Source organism: Magnolia sinica, chromosome 12 (assembly GCF_029962835.1).
Source record: "Magnolia sinica isolate HGM2019 chromosome 12, MsV1, whole genome shotgun sequence".
In the NCBI taxonomy this organism is placed as follows: domain Eukaryota; kingdom Viridiplantae; phylum Streptophyta; class Magnoliopsida; order Magnoliales; family Magnoliaceae; genus Magnolia; species Magnolia sinica.
Genome location: NC_080584.1, coordinates 61,860,785 through 61,879,087, shown reverse-complemented (window position 1 = coordinate 61,879,087; position 18,303 = coordinate 61,860,785). Strand labels below are relative to the sequence as shown.

Sequence of the window (18,303 nt, the reverse complement as noted above, 5' to 3'; positions counted from 1 at the left end):
ACCGCGTAGAATTCCTTGTCATAGGTGGAATATCTTTGCTTCGCCTCATTCAGTTTCTCACTAAAAAAGGCGACAGGGTGCCCTTCCTGGCTACATACTCCTCCTATGCCGACTCCTGACACGTCACATGCGACTTCAAAAGCTTTTGAAAAATCTGGAAGTCGCATGACTGGAGCTTCGGTCATCTTGACCTTTATCTCATTGAAAGCCTTCGAGGTGGCCTTTGTCCACTGAAACTCTCCCTTTTTTTTGCAGTCCGTGATGGGAGCCACAATGGAACTGAAGCCTCGAATGAACCGCCTATAAAAAGTGGTTAAGCCATGAAAGCTGCGCACCTCATGAATATTGCAGAGTTCAGGCCAATTAACGATGGCCTTGACCTTCTCGGGATCCACCGATACGCCCTTAGCAGACACAATAAAACCTAAGAAGATCACACTACTAGACAAAAACATGCACTTCTTTAGGTTGGCGTACAACTTCTCAGCCCTAAGGATCCCATAAATCTGCCTCAAATGGTTGAGGTGTTGCTCCTTAGTCATGCTATAAATCAAGATATCATCAAAGTATACGACCAGGAACTTCCCCATGAAGGGTCTCAACACTTGGGTCATCACACACATGAAAGTGCTTGGGGCATTAGTTAACCCAAAAGGCATAACTAGCCACTCATATAGCCCATCCTTCGTCTTGAAGGCCGTCTTCCACTTATCACCAGGGCGTATACGGATTTGATTATACCCACTTTTGAGGTCGATTTTTGAGAAGATAGTAGCATTGGCCATCATATCTAGCATGTCATCAAGACGCGGTATGGGAAACCGAAACTTGATTGTGATTTTGTTGATGGCCCTACTATCAACACACATCCTCCGTGTGTCATCCTTCTTAGGTGTAAGAAGGGCGGGCATGGCACACAGACTCATGCTCTCTCGAATGAAACCCTTCTCTAGGAGTTCATCAATCTGCCTCTTCAGCTCAGCGTACTTCTTCGGGTTCATTCTGTAATGCGGCATGTTATATACCCCTCATAGGGGGAAGCTCATTCGGTAAATCATCAGAAAAGACATCATGAAACTCATGTACTACGTGAATGGCCTCAGTGGGTAACTCTACGCTAGTCTCTGGTACACTCCCTAGCCACAAGGGCGTATATCATCGAGTCTGCCTCCGTCTCTCGCTCAAAGTCTTTGGCATTCAAAATATAAAGCAGTTTGGACTTGGACTTCGACTCCTTCACTTTTTTGGGGCCGCTCACACCACTCTGTGTGGTGAACTCTTTTCCAGTTGTATTCTTGGGTGGCAGAAGATTTAGCTTGACCTTCTTGCCCTTAAATCAGAATGTACAAACATTTGAACGACCAAATATGGTAACATCCCTGTCATAGAGCCACGGCCTACCCAGAATGATATAGCCAACATCCATAGGAACAACATCACACCAAATTGTGTCTTTATAAGATCCGAACTGAATAGGGACAAGACAGCGGTGCGAGACTGGAATAGATATTTCATCAACCTAGGAGACTCTATAGGGCTGAGGATGGGCTTCCAGCTTCAAGCCCAAATGACTCATAGTGCTAGTCGATGTCACGTTGGCACAATTACCACTATCCACGATCATCTTACAACTCTTTTCCCCACATTTTGCATAAGTGTAGAAGATCATGGTGCGGCACCAGTCATCAGTGTTCTTGGCTTGAGCCAGGGCGTAACGCACAATTACGAGGGTCACAGACTCTTGTGCTCCCTCTTCCTCATCACTAGGGATTCCGACTGGCTCATATTCTTCCTCCTCACTATCACTCTCTGAGGGCACTACTTCTACTTGCGCATCAATAAGGAATACTTTGGTGCCCTCTCGTGCCGCACTGGTGAGCAAAGTGACCAAACCCCTGATACCTAAAACACCTAGTGGCCCCACTTCCACGTGAACTAGACCCGACAATCTCTTTACCCTTATCATCCTTAGGTCTGGGCTGAACATTAGGAGAAGGTTTGTTTTGGAATCCCGTGTTAGGTCTAGCCCCAGAAAGGTTGGCCTTAGCACCGGATTCGCGAAAAGTCAAACCGCCTTCCTACAGATGCTTTAAGGTATTGCTCGACATCTAACAGTACTTGGTACAACTGTTCGATAGTGTCTGTGTCTTTGCCAAGCAATTCTCTCCTAATGTCAGGATGAAGACCCATTTTAAAATGAGCAAGGGTGAGTACGGGGTCCTGATCAACCTCATAGCGGGTCAAGTACTCTTCGAATTTCTTAATATAGTCAGCAACACTCAAGGAACCCTGTCGAAGAGACTGTCACTCCTCAAACGCAGGTGATAAGAGAAAGGGAGGTACTTCTCTTTCAGCGTTTCTTTCATTTCTCCCCAATGGACTATTGGGAGTTCCCTCGCTCTTTCTTTTTTTGGCTCAACCGTTGCCCAAAACCTCTTTGCTTGACCCACAAGCTTCATCTTGGCGAATCAGACTCGTCGAATATCCAACATATCATACCACTCAAAATGGTAGTCCATATCCACCAACCAATCTAAAAAAGCTTTAGGGTCTAAGTAGCCATCAAAAGTAGGGGCATCTACTCTAACTCCTTTGAGGAGTTGCGCATTTGGGTCATATTGGTCATGATGTCCCTCACGGGGTGGGTGCACAGGTGCGCGCCCATGACCAACTCCTTGACCACCTTCATTCCTTAGTCTAATCTCTTGATCACCTGCCTGATAATGAGCATCTTCCCCAATGGTGGGGTTTGCCCTGAGGGAGGCCTCTATTTGAGTAATGCGATCATCAAATTGGTTAAGGTGTTGATCTAGGCGTTGTTCCAAGTGCTTAAACATAGACTCAACCTGCTGGGCTAACTGGGCCATTGATTCTTGTAGTTGCTCCATGTTTAGAGTAAGGTGCAAACCAAAACCGCGACCCGTACGTGTGGGCATACACAGGTTAACTCAATCCTAAGGACCTGCTATGACAACTATATGTGTCTAAAAACTAAATGACCCTACGAGACTATATGAAGGAGACTACACACCATTACTAAAATTCAGCTATATATGATGGACTGAATGCATGAAGGACACGAACAAACTAAACCCTAAATATGGGGTGAATTCCCCACAATAACCCTAAGCTCTGATACCAAATTTGATGTGGGACATGAAAATTAAATATGATATGCGAGATTTCAGGCTTAAGATCACGTTAGTTCAGAAACAATTACACAAATTCCATATCCCACATGAAAGTCCAAACATTCAATTAAGGGGAATCTATTTAGGTCCAGGCCTACACATGATAGGGCTGGATCAATAAAATTATTAACCAAACGATACTTAAAAATAAGAAATAATCATCCACGCATGCATAGTAATCAGTCCCTAATCCAAGGGATTCAGAAATTCCAATTCGGGGAACCCTAAGGTAAGAAAATTGGCAAATAACTTAGGGAAAACGTAATCTAGGGATAGGATTCATAAAAAACGGCTATGAGAGGATAAAAGAAGATAAAAACCTGAGCCAAAAGATGATCCCGCGTGTGGACAGCAACAATGGCTCAGACGGATGTGCGTGTGATCCCGGCCGCACGTGTGTGAGGCCCACTATTTCAGAAAAAGGCCACCTTAGCCCTTGTCGGCCAAGGATGGTCTCCAAAACCCTCAAATCTCAGCTCGATCCGATGTACGGTTTGTGCATGGTGCTCAGCCGAAGTTTCAGATCGCCTGTAGGCCGAAATCTGGAAACCTGCTGTAATGAAGAAATCTGATGCAACAAAAGGACAAATTCGAAGTACGAATGGTGGGGGAAGATGGAAAAAAAGATGGAGGATGGGAGTGAATCGGGATCGATGTGACTTCGCACCACGGTAGTTAGCCCTTCGAAAAGGGAGGGCTTCGCACCCACTTTTGAATTCTTCCACAAATCACGAAGAGAGCAGAAAAATAAAGCAGGAATTTTTTTTATTAACTTCAATCAATCCAAAGAACTACAAGGGGTGCCTATTTATAGGGAAAATCTTATACCCAAAACTCGCACCATGTGCGCAACCTATTACTTGGCGATGAAGTAAACTAAAATAAAAACCAAACAGAGAAATCTAAAGCGTTCACAATGTTTTAAATAATAACAATAAACAAAACCTAAAATATGAAATCAATCCGACGAGTGGGCCACGATCATGAGATCTCATGATGGGCTTTTCTTGACTATCGGGCCCACTTTTTTGAACCAAAACTTGTCTTCTAACTAGGAAACCCTCCCTAGATGTCGTCATCGAGCTAGATCGATGGTGGGGTCCTCCTTCTGCGTACATACGTGCGTAGGGGTGGTGGTGTGCGGGTGCACGATGTCCTAATCACTCTACATGACCAAGGCCGTGGACAGCATACCGAAGACACAAAAGACTGAAATTGGAGGAGGCCTCCAATAACAAATCAAACAATTGACTCAACACATTGAACTTCAAACACTACAAGCCAAGTAGATAACACAAATCTAATAGCTCGCAACCCACGTGTAGTCCATTGATTTACACACGTAATCAGGTGGAAGACTCCATCCACTTGATCATGTTTTAAGTTATGCCTCATGCACATGTAAGATAGTTGGATTTGGACAAAGCTCTAAACTTCAATGAGGTGCCTAACAAGTACCCAGACTCCGTTGGAGATTTGACCTACGACAAGGGACCAGAGAAGTATCAAGACAGAGATCCATTCTTTGACAAATAGCCAGAAGAAGTGTGTAAACTTCAATAACTATTGGCAGTTGGATCTAACAGCTCCCACTATTGCCTACTCAGATGAATATACGGCGATTGTGATGGTCCTGGCTAACAAGATGCTAGCATTGGTCTGCATTCATCAAATCTATGACAATGGAAATGATTTTTATGGCCCCTTGGTTGATGAGTTGCAGAAAGACATAATGAAGCAATTTCAATTACCTCCTAGAGTACCCATGAGCCACAATGCACTCAAGTTAGGCAGATAGCATTCACGGACATAAAGCTTACCCCAGGACGAGTTCTTCACAACAGGAGGAGACTAATGCACCACATCCCTCACCACACCATGTGTCACCAAGCAGACCATGATCATGGTCCATGAAGTGTCAGGTTTTTGCAGCTTCACTTGAGGATCATCGTATTCGACTCACGAAGACAGCAAAGGACCTCGCTTGCAAGCCCCACGGGCACTGAGACATTTAGATCACCAGAAATCTTGAAGAAAACACCATTCAAGTGGGCCCATAAACAATAGGTACCAGGATCAAGCCCGGATGGAAGAAAATTGTCGATCAATTAACACAACGAAAACAGGTGGACATTGTTTTTTGCCAGCCTGAGATGTTTTGGAAACCATTACCAGTTGGCAGGAATCCTCATTTCTACCAAACAGTGTTCTGGAAACCTTTACCAATTGGCGGAAATCCATTTCCCACCAATCAGAAAGTCTTTTGTTTCGAGACAAGCTTGCATGTTTTGCTTCTCTACTTCAGGAATAAGTGTGTAGTTAACAACTATTGCTATGTTTTGATCGTTTTACAGTTGAAAACAGATGCTAAGGGATTGATCAATGGTCTAGATTGCTAGTTGGTAGGGCTTAGTATATATACATCTAATGTAATATAATGGGGAGACTTTTTGCTGATGAAATGAAATTTATTTCTCTTGTGAGAAAGAGGACAAAAGATGAAGGATGGATTTCCCTTCTCTTGTTCTTAAGATCGGATCCAATCTTCAATTGAGTCAATCATGGACTGCCCAACTTTGGAGGATTCCGTGTCCCATTGCTTGAGTTGCTCACTAGGACTGGAATTCTTAACCGCATCCAGCCGTTTCATGTATTTAGCACATTCAGGCCTGCATTAAAAGGGTTGATTGACATTTAACAATTGATGCATAAATGTCACTCACTGGTCCACATCAGACTAATTTTCAGGCCACAAGACATGCATCAGTGCCTACTTGATAGACATCCTGGATCTTGCACACATAAATGGGGAGGGCAGGACTCAAAATTGAGTAGCCATGGTATATAATGATAGTGACAGTACAGGTTAATACCTTAGAATGAATCACATGCTCATATGATGGCGATAAGGCAATACCAGCTCCGACGTTTATTATAATCAACATTAACAAGCGTTACAACAATCTAATATGGTTTTTTTTTTTCAATCTATCCATCTAATTAATATATAGAACCCTAATGAGTGCGAAGCAAATAATGAACATTTTATTTACTCAATAAACTCAATCATAACTTTATTATCATTCTCCTTTTTCTTGTTTGGAACCTGAACTCACCATTCATAACTTATCATCTCTAGGTTAGAACATGGGACATAAAAGTAAAAGGTGAAAAATAGAAAGGGGCCCAGAGTGCAAAGAGTCTTCTGTCTGACATTTCTAGGAGGACCTCATTCTAGTACTATCTCCTTGTTCCATCATCATCTAGTGAAATAAGACGGTCGAGTTCTCTTAGACATTGTGGCACCATGCGTAGGTACTATCAGCCATCAGTTACTATAGAGTGTCTAGTTATTCCAAGTATGGTTATCTTAGGTTACATCCAATACTGTATCTGATAGTGTAAACAACTCTGTGAGAGTTGCAACCTGGGGCACCCACCAATTTTCTTTTAATGATAATGAAAATTCTTTTCTTTTTTATGGATAACAAATTCTATTCAAATAAGATGAGATTACCCCACTGGCAACGAATTCCCCGTACAAAGCAATGTGCAATAGAGCCTTGTCATTGCTATTTCTACATTTCATTTTGTAGATTTTGTTGTAGGGGTTTCTACATCAGTTGCTGCTAAGAGTGCTGGTTTGTGTCACATTACTTTGCCGATGTTCAATAGGGTTGCTCAAGTAAAAATACTATAAATAAAAAAGATTTATGGAACTTCAATGCAATCTGCATAACAATAAAACTTAGTTTGAATGAAAACAGAAGAAGTGATACATTTATACTCAAGGAGAACTATTAGTGCATCAAGTTTCAGTCATGACTTCGGAGAGGGAGGATGGTTGACGCGGGACAATTAACCACTTGCTCTAAAAGTTGAACTTTTAGAGCAAGTGGTTAATTGTCCTGCATCAAATTAGTATCAGAACAGGACGTCTCATGTTCAAGACTCCTCACCGGCGGTGATTAATGCAGAGGTATTTTGATGTAGAGCAGGTCGCGGACAGTTACATGGCCAAGATGGATCAGAAAAGGCCCGGTCGACGACAGAAGTGATCCAGACCATCGAACCTTAAATCGGGCGTATCTTGCAATCCGGAATGAGTTATCTGACGTAAAATATATGATTTTGGGGTAAAACGAGCTACTAAAGCCAACCAACCCAGCTATGCTGGGTTGCGCAGCCCGGAATTACGAAAAACCCCTGGATCGATGGTCGTTTCCCCGTTTTAATTTCGTTTTTACTATAAATAGTAAGTTTTAGTTTGATTATAACTCTTCATCCGTCGGGCTTTAGGAGTTGCGCCCAACGTGAAAAGAGCTTAGAATAATTAGGAGAACGGTTTGGTGAAGCCAAATAGGACACTTACTATTTTTGGCCGAAAACCTTGCGCACTAGTAGACATCACGACCGTCTATAAATAGTAAGTCGCGGATTCTAGGAGTTTGAGTTGTAGTTTGATTCTGATTTCTTTCCCATTGCTTGGTACCCCTATTTGAAGGGTTGTGAACTCATTTTTATTCATCAATTAATCAATTTTGAATTTATTAGAATTTATTTCTATTTTCTTTCTTTCTTTCCTCGTGGATTCGAGAAGTCTCTGTGAGGAGTCCAGAGAAGCTCCGTGGATTCGGAGTAGTTATCCTTGAGGAAGACGGTGATCGTCCTCATCACGTTCATCCCTGCGTCAATTGGTATCAGAGCGAGGATTCCCCTCGGGCCGATGGCAAACAACGAAGGTATGAATCAAAATCCTGTGGACGGTGATCCAGGGATTCTTTATCTTTCGGAAAGAATGGAAGCTTTCCACCGGGAGAGTCAGTTGACCATGCAAGGGCTGTAGGCAACTCTCGACCATCTTGCGGATGCGCTACTTCCACCCCGAGCCCTAGGCAGTGCTCCGCCACCCGTGGTGGCTCCACCACCCATGGTTGTTGTACGACACAACCCCGATTTTCGTAGAGCACTACCAGTGGCAAACCGTAGGGCTACACTAGATGATTCAAGTTCTAGCGACGAGTACCTTAATGAGGGCTTTGCCCGACGACCAATCCATGGAGGTGATCATCTAGATCGCGCTGAAAGAGACTATCGAGGTAAGGCTGAACTTCCTAGTTTTAACGGTTTATTGCGTATAGAAGATTTTCTCGATTGGCTAGCCGAAGTAGAGAGATATTTTGATTACAAGGACGTGCCAGATCATAAAAGGGTAAAATTGGTAGCGTTTAAATTAAAATCTGGTGCTTTTGCATGGTGGGAACAATTACAACTCTCACGAGCTCGCCAGAACAAGGCGCCCATCTCATCATGGCTACGGATGAAACGTCTTCTTTGATCTCGATTTCTCCCCAGTGATTATGAGCAGATATTATTCCAGCAATATGAAAATTGCAGGCAAGGAAATCGAACAGTCACAGATTATACTGAAGAATTCCAATGGCTGGCTACACGAAACGATCTGTCAGAATCTGAGTCACAGAAGGTGGCGCGATTTATAGGTGGGTTGCGACCGACAATTCAGGACCGAGTTCAGATGTACCCAATCGGGACTGTGGATGAAGCAGTTCAATTGGCGGGTAGGGCAGAAACACAACTTGCAAGAGCTCCTGCTCGTCCATATCCTTCAACTCGACCCCCCATGACGGGTCCCACGCAGGATCCAGTGCTGCCACGAGGAAAAGACCCAGTACCTCAACTTCCTACAACCGCAAACCGTGATACGGGGAGCGGCTCATCCAGGCCTCAACGTGCAGCACCTACAACAGTGAGTCCGAGTAGGATTCCAAATCCTTATGCTCGGCTAAGGTCGAACAATTGTTACCACTATGGCCAACCAGGCCACTTATCAAACACTTGTCCTTAGCGTCCCGCAGCACACTTGACTATAAACGAAGGGGGCACTGAAGATGAGGCCGTAGAGGAAGACCATCGCTTTTATAAACATGAACAAATCACTGAAGAAATAGCAGGTAGCGATGAAATGACGGGCGAGGATCGTGGCGAATTTCTAGTTGTGAGGCGATTGTTGTATGCCCCACGAAAGGAATAACATCCACAACGACACAATATATTTCGTACTCGGTACACCATCAATAGAAAGGTCTGTGATGTGATCATAAACAGTGGTAGTAGCGAGAACATCATTTCAAGAGTGATGGTGGACAAGTTGCGGCTACCAATGATGAAACATCCTTCCCCGTACTCAATTGGCTGGATAAAAAAGGTGAATGAGACCAAGGTAACTAAACAATGCACTATCTCGTTTTCAATTGGCAAAAATTATAACGATCAAATACTTTGTGACGTGGTCGATATGGAAGCTTGTCATATGTTACTCGGTCGACCCTGGCAGTCGGATCGTGATGCGACCCATCGGGGTCGAGATAATGTTTACGTATTCGTCAAGGATAGTCGAAAAATAATCCTTGCCCCTATGGCACCAGAGAACCACCCTGAAGCCTCTAAAGTAGAGGGGAGTTCTCTCTTGACCATTCGGGACTTTATGGAAGAATCTAAGGAAACCGGCGAGGTATACGCTGTAGTGGTGAAGGGCGAGGAAGAGGAACCCTCAAACATCCCTCCAAGTTTAAGACTGTTGCTAAACGAATTCAAAGAAGTCTGGCCTGAGGATTTACCTGATGGATTGCCCCCTATGAGGGACATCCAACATCACATAGACCTCATCCCTGGGGCTAGCCCGCCCAATCGCCCTCATTATCGGATGAGTCCGAAGGAGTGTGAGATACTTCAGGGGCAAGTGGAGGAATTGATCCGTAAGGGTTTCTTGAGAGAGAGCATGAGCCCATGTGCCGTACCAGTATTATTAACGCCAAAAAAAGATGGAAGCTAGCGCATGTGTGTCGACAGCCGAGCAATCAACAAAATTACCATCAAATATCGGTTCCCAATACCACGGTTGGACGACATGCTCGATATGTTAGAAGGGACCAAGGTGTTCTCTAAACTAGATCTAAGGAGCGGATACCATTAGATTCGTATTCGACCCGGTGATGAGTGGAAAACGGCATTCAAGACCAAGGAAGGGTTGTATGAGTGATTGGTCATGCCCTTCGGCCTATCAAACGCACCAAGTACTTTTATGCGTTTGATGAATCAAGTTTTAAAACCGTTCACTGGCCGATTTGTGGTAGTATATTTTGATGACATATTGATATATAGCCAGGATGAGGCGGAGCACAAGAAACATCTCAGGCACGTGCTACAGGTCCTACAAGTTAACAAGTTTTACCTCAACTTGAAGAAGTGTAGTTTTTTAACTGACAGCCTGTTATTTTTAGGATTTGTTGTAACGTACACAGGCATTCGTGTGAACGATGAAAATGTGCGAGCTATTAAGGAATGGCCAATCCCGACAAACATTCATGAGGTGAGGAGTTTTCATGGGTTGGCGACTTTCTATCGTCGATTTGTACGAGATTTTAGCACCATAGTCGCGCCTATAACAGATTGCATGAAAAAAGGACCGTTCCAGTGGACCGATAAAGCTGATAAGAGCTTTCATGATATCAAGCATCGTTTGTCTACAACACCGGTCTTGGTGCTTCCTAATTCGACAAATTGTTTGAGGTTGAGTGTGACGCTTCATATGTCGGAATTGGAGGAGTATTATCACAGGAAGGCAGGCCGGTGGCCTTCTACAGCGAGAAGCTCAGCGAAGCCCGAAAGAAGTGGTCGACTTATGAGCTTGAGTTGTACGCAGTTGTTTAGGCGCTGCGACATTGGCGGCATTATCTGATTCAAAGAGAGTTTGTTTTGTACACTAACCATCAAGTATTAAAGTTTATTTATAGTCAGACTAACGTGAATCGTGTGCATGCTAGATGGGTTGCGTTTTTACAGGAATTCACGTTCGTTCTGAAGCACAAGTCAGGGCAGCAGAACAAGGTGGCTGATGCACTTAGCCGTCGTGCATCATTACTAGTAACAATGAGTAACGAGGTAGTCCGCTTCGACTGTCTCAAGGAGCTGTATGCAGAGGATGAGGACTTCAAAGATTCTTAGATGAAGTGTCAAGAAGGTCACCCCAGTGACCTTCATATACAGGACGATTTTCTCTTCAAAGGGAATCGATTGTGTATCCCCCAAAGTTCTCTGAGGGAGCAGATTATTCAGGAGCTACATGGAGGTGGCCTCGGTGGACACCTGGGGCGAGACAAGACGCGAGCTCTTGTGGAAGAGCGGTATTACTGGCCACAATTAGTACGCGATGTGGGAAAAGCCGTACAACGTTGCCATGTTTGTCAGACCTCCAAGGGGCAATCTCAGAATACGGGCCTCTACACCCCGTTACCTGTGCCTAACGGTCCTTGGGAGGATTTATCAATGGACTTCGTGCTTGGTCTCCCACGAACACAACGCGGCATGGATTCGGTGTTCGTGGTGGTAGATCGTTTTTCAAAGATGGCGCACTTTATCCCATGCAAGAAGACCCTCGATGCAACACACGTGGCGAATTTATTTTTCAGGGAGGTCGTTCGGCTACACGGGGTCCCCAAGACCATTACTTCCGATCGTGACACGAAGTTCATTAGCCACTTTTGGCGGACTTTATGGAATCGATTCGATACACGACTTCAATTCAACAGTGCTTACCACCCACAGACTGATGGGCAGACCGAAGTTGTGAATCGCACGTTGGGAAACCTCCTTCGCTGTATTTCAGGAGAAAAACCGAAGCAGTGGGATTTGGCCTTGTCTCAAGCAGAGTTTGCATTCAACCATATGGTGAACCGTTCGACAGGGAGATCACTGTTCTAGATTATTTATGGACGAGTGCCTTCCCACACACTTGACTTGGTCCATCTGCCCAAGCACCTAGGCACGAGCATTGCAGCAGAACATATGGCAGACAAGATCATGGACATCCATGCAGAAGTGCAGACCAAGCTACATGCCTCGAACGAGAAGTACAAGGAACAAGAGGACAAGCATCGGCGATAAAAAGTGTTCGAGGTAGGCGACCGCGTTATGGTCCATTTGCGCAAAGAGAGATTTCCGACCGGGACGTACAACAAGTTGAAAAATAAGAAGATTGGACCGGTACCAATCATCCGAAAGATCAATGACAACGCTTATGTTGTTGATCTCCCAGATTACATGGCCATCTCACGGACTTTCAATGTCACGGACCTAACCGAGTATCATGAACCAGAGCATGACGAGAACTCGAGGACGAGTTCTTTTGAAGTGGAGGAGACTGATGTAGAGCAGGTCGCAGACAGTTACTTGGCCAAGATGGATCAGAAAAGGCCCGGTCGACGACATAAGTGATCCAGACCATCGAACCTTAAATCGGGCATATCTTGCAATCCGGAATGAGTTATCTGACGTAAAATATATGATTTTGGGGTAGAACGAGCTACTTTAGCCAACCAAACCGGCTATGCCAGGTTGCGCAGCCCGGAATTGCGAAAAACCCCTGGATCGATGGTCGTTTCCCCGTTTTAACTATAAATAGTAAGTTTTAGTTTGATTATAACTCTTCATCCGTCGGGCTTTAGGAGTTGCGCCCAACATAAAAAGAGCTTAGAATAATTAGGAGAACGGTTTGGTGAAGCCAAATAGGACACTTACTATTTTTGGCCGAAAACCTTGCGCACTAGTAGACATCATGACCGTCTATAAATAGTAAGTTTACTATTTATAGCAAGTAGCGGATTCTAAGAGTTTGAGTTGTAGTTTGATTCTGATTTCTTTCCCATTGCTTGGTACCCCTATTTAAAGGGTTGTGAACTCGTTTTTATTCATCAATTAATCAATTTCGAATTTATTAGAATTTATTTCTATTTTCTTGCTTTCTTTCATCGTGGATTCGAGAAGTCTCTGTGAGGAGTCCAGAGAAGCTCCGTGGATTTGGAGTAGTTATCCTTGAGGAAGATGGTGATCGTCCTCATCACGTTCATCCCTGCGTCATATTTTCATACCGAGCTTGAGTGGGGTGGCTTGTGGGATGCGGGGACACACTCGGGGTGGAAGGCCTGTGTGAAGCGGTGGCTCGTGTAAGGCGGAACCAATGTGATTTAGGCCCACGAGGAGGGTTCGGCCGATGACCTAACCCATGGATGTGGAACCCAGGCTATGAGATAAAAGGATTAATTAGCCATGCTCTATCAGTTCGAGCTTTTAGAGCAAGTGGTTAATTGTCCGGCATCAATGGTGCACCTCTGCTCATGCCCTCACACCCTCAATAGAATGGGCTGGCAAAGAGAAAGAATGGACATATCATTTAAATTACAAGATTTCTCCTTATGGCTTCATGGATGCTCAAGTCATTTTATCAGAGCAGCGGTTCTTGCAGGAGAATCAAAGAGCTTCCATGGTTTGAACAATAACATTCCATCTTTTGGTTAACAGGTAGGCATCATTAGCTTTGTGTTCATGTGTACATGCACAGTAATGGATCCCAAACATGAGAGAGACAAACCTAAGACACATCAAAATTAATAAAATATTTTAATGATAAAGAAACAAAATATTAATGTATATTTGTTAGTGCCTATCTACCCTATGATTTAGGTATAAAACACATCCTACACAAGATCTGTACCAGTCCAACAAACCATGTCCAAGAAACATAGATGTCCGTTTTTTTTTTCTTCTTGAGCCTATACCTAAGATACTTTGCTGGTATCAACTCAAGTCAAAAATAAATAAAATAATAACAATAAACTGAACCTACTGATGCTCAATCATGTGAAGAACTAAAAAGATCAGATTATAAAATATTTATTTCTGTTTATTGTTTACACAGTTTTCCATTGAGACTAATGGGCTCTCCAAGTGATTATGAGAAAGATACTACTGCAATTTTCAACTTAAAGGTCCTGAAGAATCAATACTGTTAGGATGGATGCAACACCAGAAATCTATCCAAAAATGATGGTCCATGCACGACACCAGTTGCTGGACAGCATACCGTGAATGCAAGTTCCTTTATTTGCTGTCTAAATGATGTTTCATCATGACAATCAACATCATCTGGCAAAGCAATGCAGTTCCACCACCTACAGGCATATTATAAATACTTGTCTTAATTTGTTTTAAGAATAATCTTACACTCCCACAACAAAGCAACATGAAAATGCAATGAAAAAGGAAAGATGAATTAAGAGTAACATCCATAATAACTGATAACTTATGATACTCAAAACTTAATGATATGCATCAATGGAACCATAACACCTTAAAATTATTGAATAGGTAAATACAAGGGAAATTATGCTGTTTCATATAATTCAATGCAACATGAGAAGGTATAAGCATAAAAATGGCGCAGAACACGTGTTGATGCCAATGTACTAACGAGTTATGGGACTGAGCAGGACCTAGGCAAGAACCATAGCGAGGTCCCATGCTTGACTCCAAAGAGCGGACAAGGCACCTATGTGCAGCTCCTTGTAAAAATGAGGTGCCGCATGGGGCCATGTTGGTCATTTTACAACCAGAAAAGGATAGGAATTTTTTAGAAAATATCTTTTGCAAGGAAAATTCACTCTCAAAATTTCGTCTTGATTATGGTATTCATTTTAAGTAAGCTTCTCGACACTGACGGACACTCAGATATTAAACATGGAGGGACGCTAGATTGCTTTAAGCCTTGTGTGTCCAAATGAATGGTTTAATTATTCAATATATGGATGTTTAATTGTTTACTTTTAAAGGACTGTATATCTCTGTCTCTTTTTTTTTTTACATGATTTAGATAAGATCGAATTTTTATCAAAGGAAAAAAAAAATTTAATGTATCTTGAAAAGAAGAGGGTATATTATCATTTGTCAGAGGCGAATGAAGCTGATCAGGTAGACTCCCAACATGGTCCATCTAACGAACAGTTGGTGGATGTCCTTATAAAAGGCCTATGAAGGGAACAAAAGCTGTCTAAAGCAAGCTTTCAGCGCACCAAAACTGCATCTAATCTTGAAGGGGAATGTTCAAGAAATGACATGACTTAATATTTTTTTGCCTCTCATCATTTCTTCACATGAAGAGGTTGGAGAAGGGTGCGTCCATCGTCTGTATTTTACTAGTAGAAAACCCTGAAAGTTCAGTTTACATGTGTAAAATGTATATCAGATTATCTAAGCCCGCACACAGCAGACAGTCATTCATGTATGCTGAGCATTGGAGCCAAGCATCAGGTGGGGGCCCCTTGTAGATGATCAGGCTCAAAAACCAGGCTAGTCCATTCATCAGGTGGGGCACACATGCAGTGGATGTGGATCATTAGAAAATTTTGTTAAGCTGAACATTGTTTTCCCACGTGTGACCCACCTGATGACTGGACTGTCCTGATATCCATAACAACACATATGCCCACATATGTACAACTTGGATGTCCTACAAAAAGGCTAGGTTTGCATGCATGTCTGTGTGCAGAGATACATGCGGGCCTTAGGGAAGCTTGTGCATATGCATGTATCAACAAGGAGTCCAGTTTTTTTTTTCTTTTTTTTTTTTTTTCCAAAGGTAACAAAAAGTCCATCAATAGCACTTTAATAAGATTCTTAGCTCAACGTCTCACATTTACATGCACATATCCATGCACAAATATCTCTATGTTGTTTACATTATAAGGCAAATGCTTTGACTAAATTGATAAGCTACATCAATTGTAAGATGACAGAGAAACACGACACACCGTCTCTTGAATCCCATTGAGATTGGTTTCCAAGCCTCCAAAAGCAACGAAATCTGGAATCATCCACTCCATTTACCATAGCAGGCTGTTTTTGGTCTTGATGACATGATTTCAACTTCTTGTACCTCAAAATCATGAATGAGATAACCTACAAAATGGAAATGAAGAAATATGACCAGGAAAGAGGTATCATTTAACTTCCATCTGTGTATATACATATCATAAAATTTTCTCCATTTGTGATATGCTAGTTTGACCCTTATCCTTTTTCAATTTACATAATTTCGCTAGAAAAGTAAGGGATGTCTTCTTGTATCAGAGTGAGCATAAAAACATTGAGAAAAGCATAAAATAATAATAAAATAATAAACAAAGAAGAAGAAGAAGAAGAAAAATAAAAAGTGAACACAACATGTTCACAAAATATTGCTAATGAATAGTGTATAGAGATGCTTTCCGACCTTTTTTTCCTTGGCTAACCTTTTAGTTAGGAAGTTCAGCAGATGATTGGGCATAAACTTCGTGATGTAGAACACTCAAAAAATACAACTTTGTATAGAATACAAAGGTTCTTTCACTTATTTATTTGTGATACGATAGAAGTACTTAATCCGACCCATCATTTTCACAAGCAGATGCCTATGTACCCAAGGGCACTTTAATCAGGGTTTCGAATTGGGCCAGGCTCAACCTGATGCCAACTGGCCCAACCTGATTCTAACTTGGGTTGGGTTGGTCTGGTTTAGGTCGGACCGGATCCTTGTAAACTGATTCTAATCCAGATCAGGTTCAGGTTGAGTCACAACTTGTAACCCAACCTGGACATGCAGCACTCAACCCAACCCGGCTCCAATCTATAAGAGTTTTAAACCATTCGAGGCATGGTTTACGTTCCCATTTTAGCATGCAACTCGTTTCAAACCAAAACCGAGTCAAATTGGACTTGATCAGTTTGTCTTAGCAGGTCATGACAAAACCAACTCAGCTCTCCCTCAAGGCTCAGTTACTTGCTATATTTAAAACATGATCCCTAGTGGGGATCTTCATATCAACGGTTTGGATCAAGTTTCATTACTCAAACAGAAGAATTCGGGTTAAGCCAAGTTCAAGTCATACAATATGAAAATGGGTCGGGTCAGTTTTCAAAATATCGGTATCGCATTACGTATCGCATCCTTGGGATACAGATACGCATCGGTTATCACAAGGAATATATCATTTGTATTAGATAATTTATCACACTTTTTGCAAAACATGGGGAAACATTGGTAAAATGGTTGAATTTTTCAATGAAACTTCAGGGATTGTTAAAAAAAGACCTTAATACACACTTTTAAACCATAACATCTAAAAAAAGAAGTACACATAATAGGTTTTCTTTGTATAGGGTCCTAAGTTGTGTTATCTGACTGAACTAATGCAACTATATTCAAATTGAATGCATAACATTTAGAATGTATGTGATGATCATTTAATCAAACACTCCTAAATATTTCGAAATTAGTCTCAATTGACAGCTGGTTAAAGGAAAAAGTAAATAATAATAATTTTTAATTAAAAAATGATTTTTATTTACCAAAAATTGACTAGGACTTAACAAATCAATAGATCGGGCCTCATAAATGCTTTGATTTCATGTTTGGAGTGCAACATTCTAAGCAATTTGGGAAATTTTTGAATTTTTCTCAAATCGGATCACCTATACTCAAAATTTTGAAATTAGAGTATATGTGATGATCATTTCATCGAATACTCGTAAATACTTCAAAATTAGTCACAATTGACAACTGGTTGAAAGAAAATTAGAGAGTTAACCTAATGGGTGTCGGGAAAGAAAGGAGTTTAAAGAGGATACATTAACATGATTGAGGATATATATAAGGGAGCGGTAACAAATGTGAGGACCACTAGTAGATAGACAAGTGACTTTCCAATTACTGTACGCTTGCACCAAGGTCGGCATTGAGCAACCAAACAAGTTAGTGAAGCATTTCCAAGAAGAGATCCCATGGATTATGTTGTTTGCAATTGGCATAGTTTGATTAACAAGATGAGGAAGGGTGGAAGCACAAAGCTAGATTTATGGAGAGACGCTTAAGAATCTGAAGGATTTAAAATTATTTGGTATATGGAATGCAATTTTAGTAACAATAGGAATGGAAGCAACGAATAGTGAAGATTGCCAACCAAAAAGTTTCCCAAAAGGACCACTTTCAACATTTGGGGTCAACAAATTCATGAGAGTAGGTGATGCAGGACAATCAACCACTTGCTCTAAAAGCTCGAACTGTTAGAGTAAGGCGAATTGATCCCTTTATCTCATAGCCCAAGCCCCACATCTCATGGGTTTTAGGACCTCGGTCGAACCCCCTTCGTAGACTCCAAATCACATGGGCCACCCACCCCGAGTGTGTCCCCGCATCTCATGGGCTACCCCACTCGAGCCCGAT

The 18,303-nt window shown here is 42.3% G+C and overlaps 1 pseudogene; it reads right to left on the bottom strand.

The window, feature by feature from the left end:
* LOC131220128 (histone-lysine N-methyltransferase ATXR2-like) overlaps positions 1-18,303 on the bottom strand; it is a 45,391-nt pseudogene that overhangs the window by 10,768 nt on the left and 16,320 nt on the right.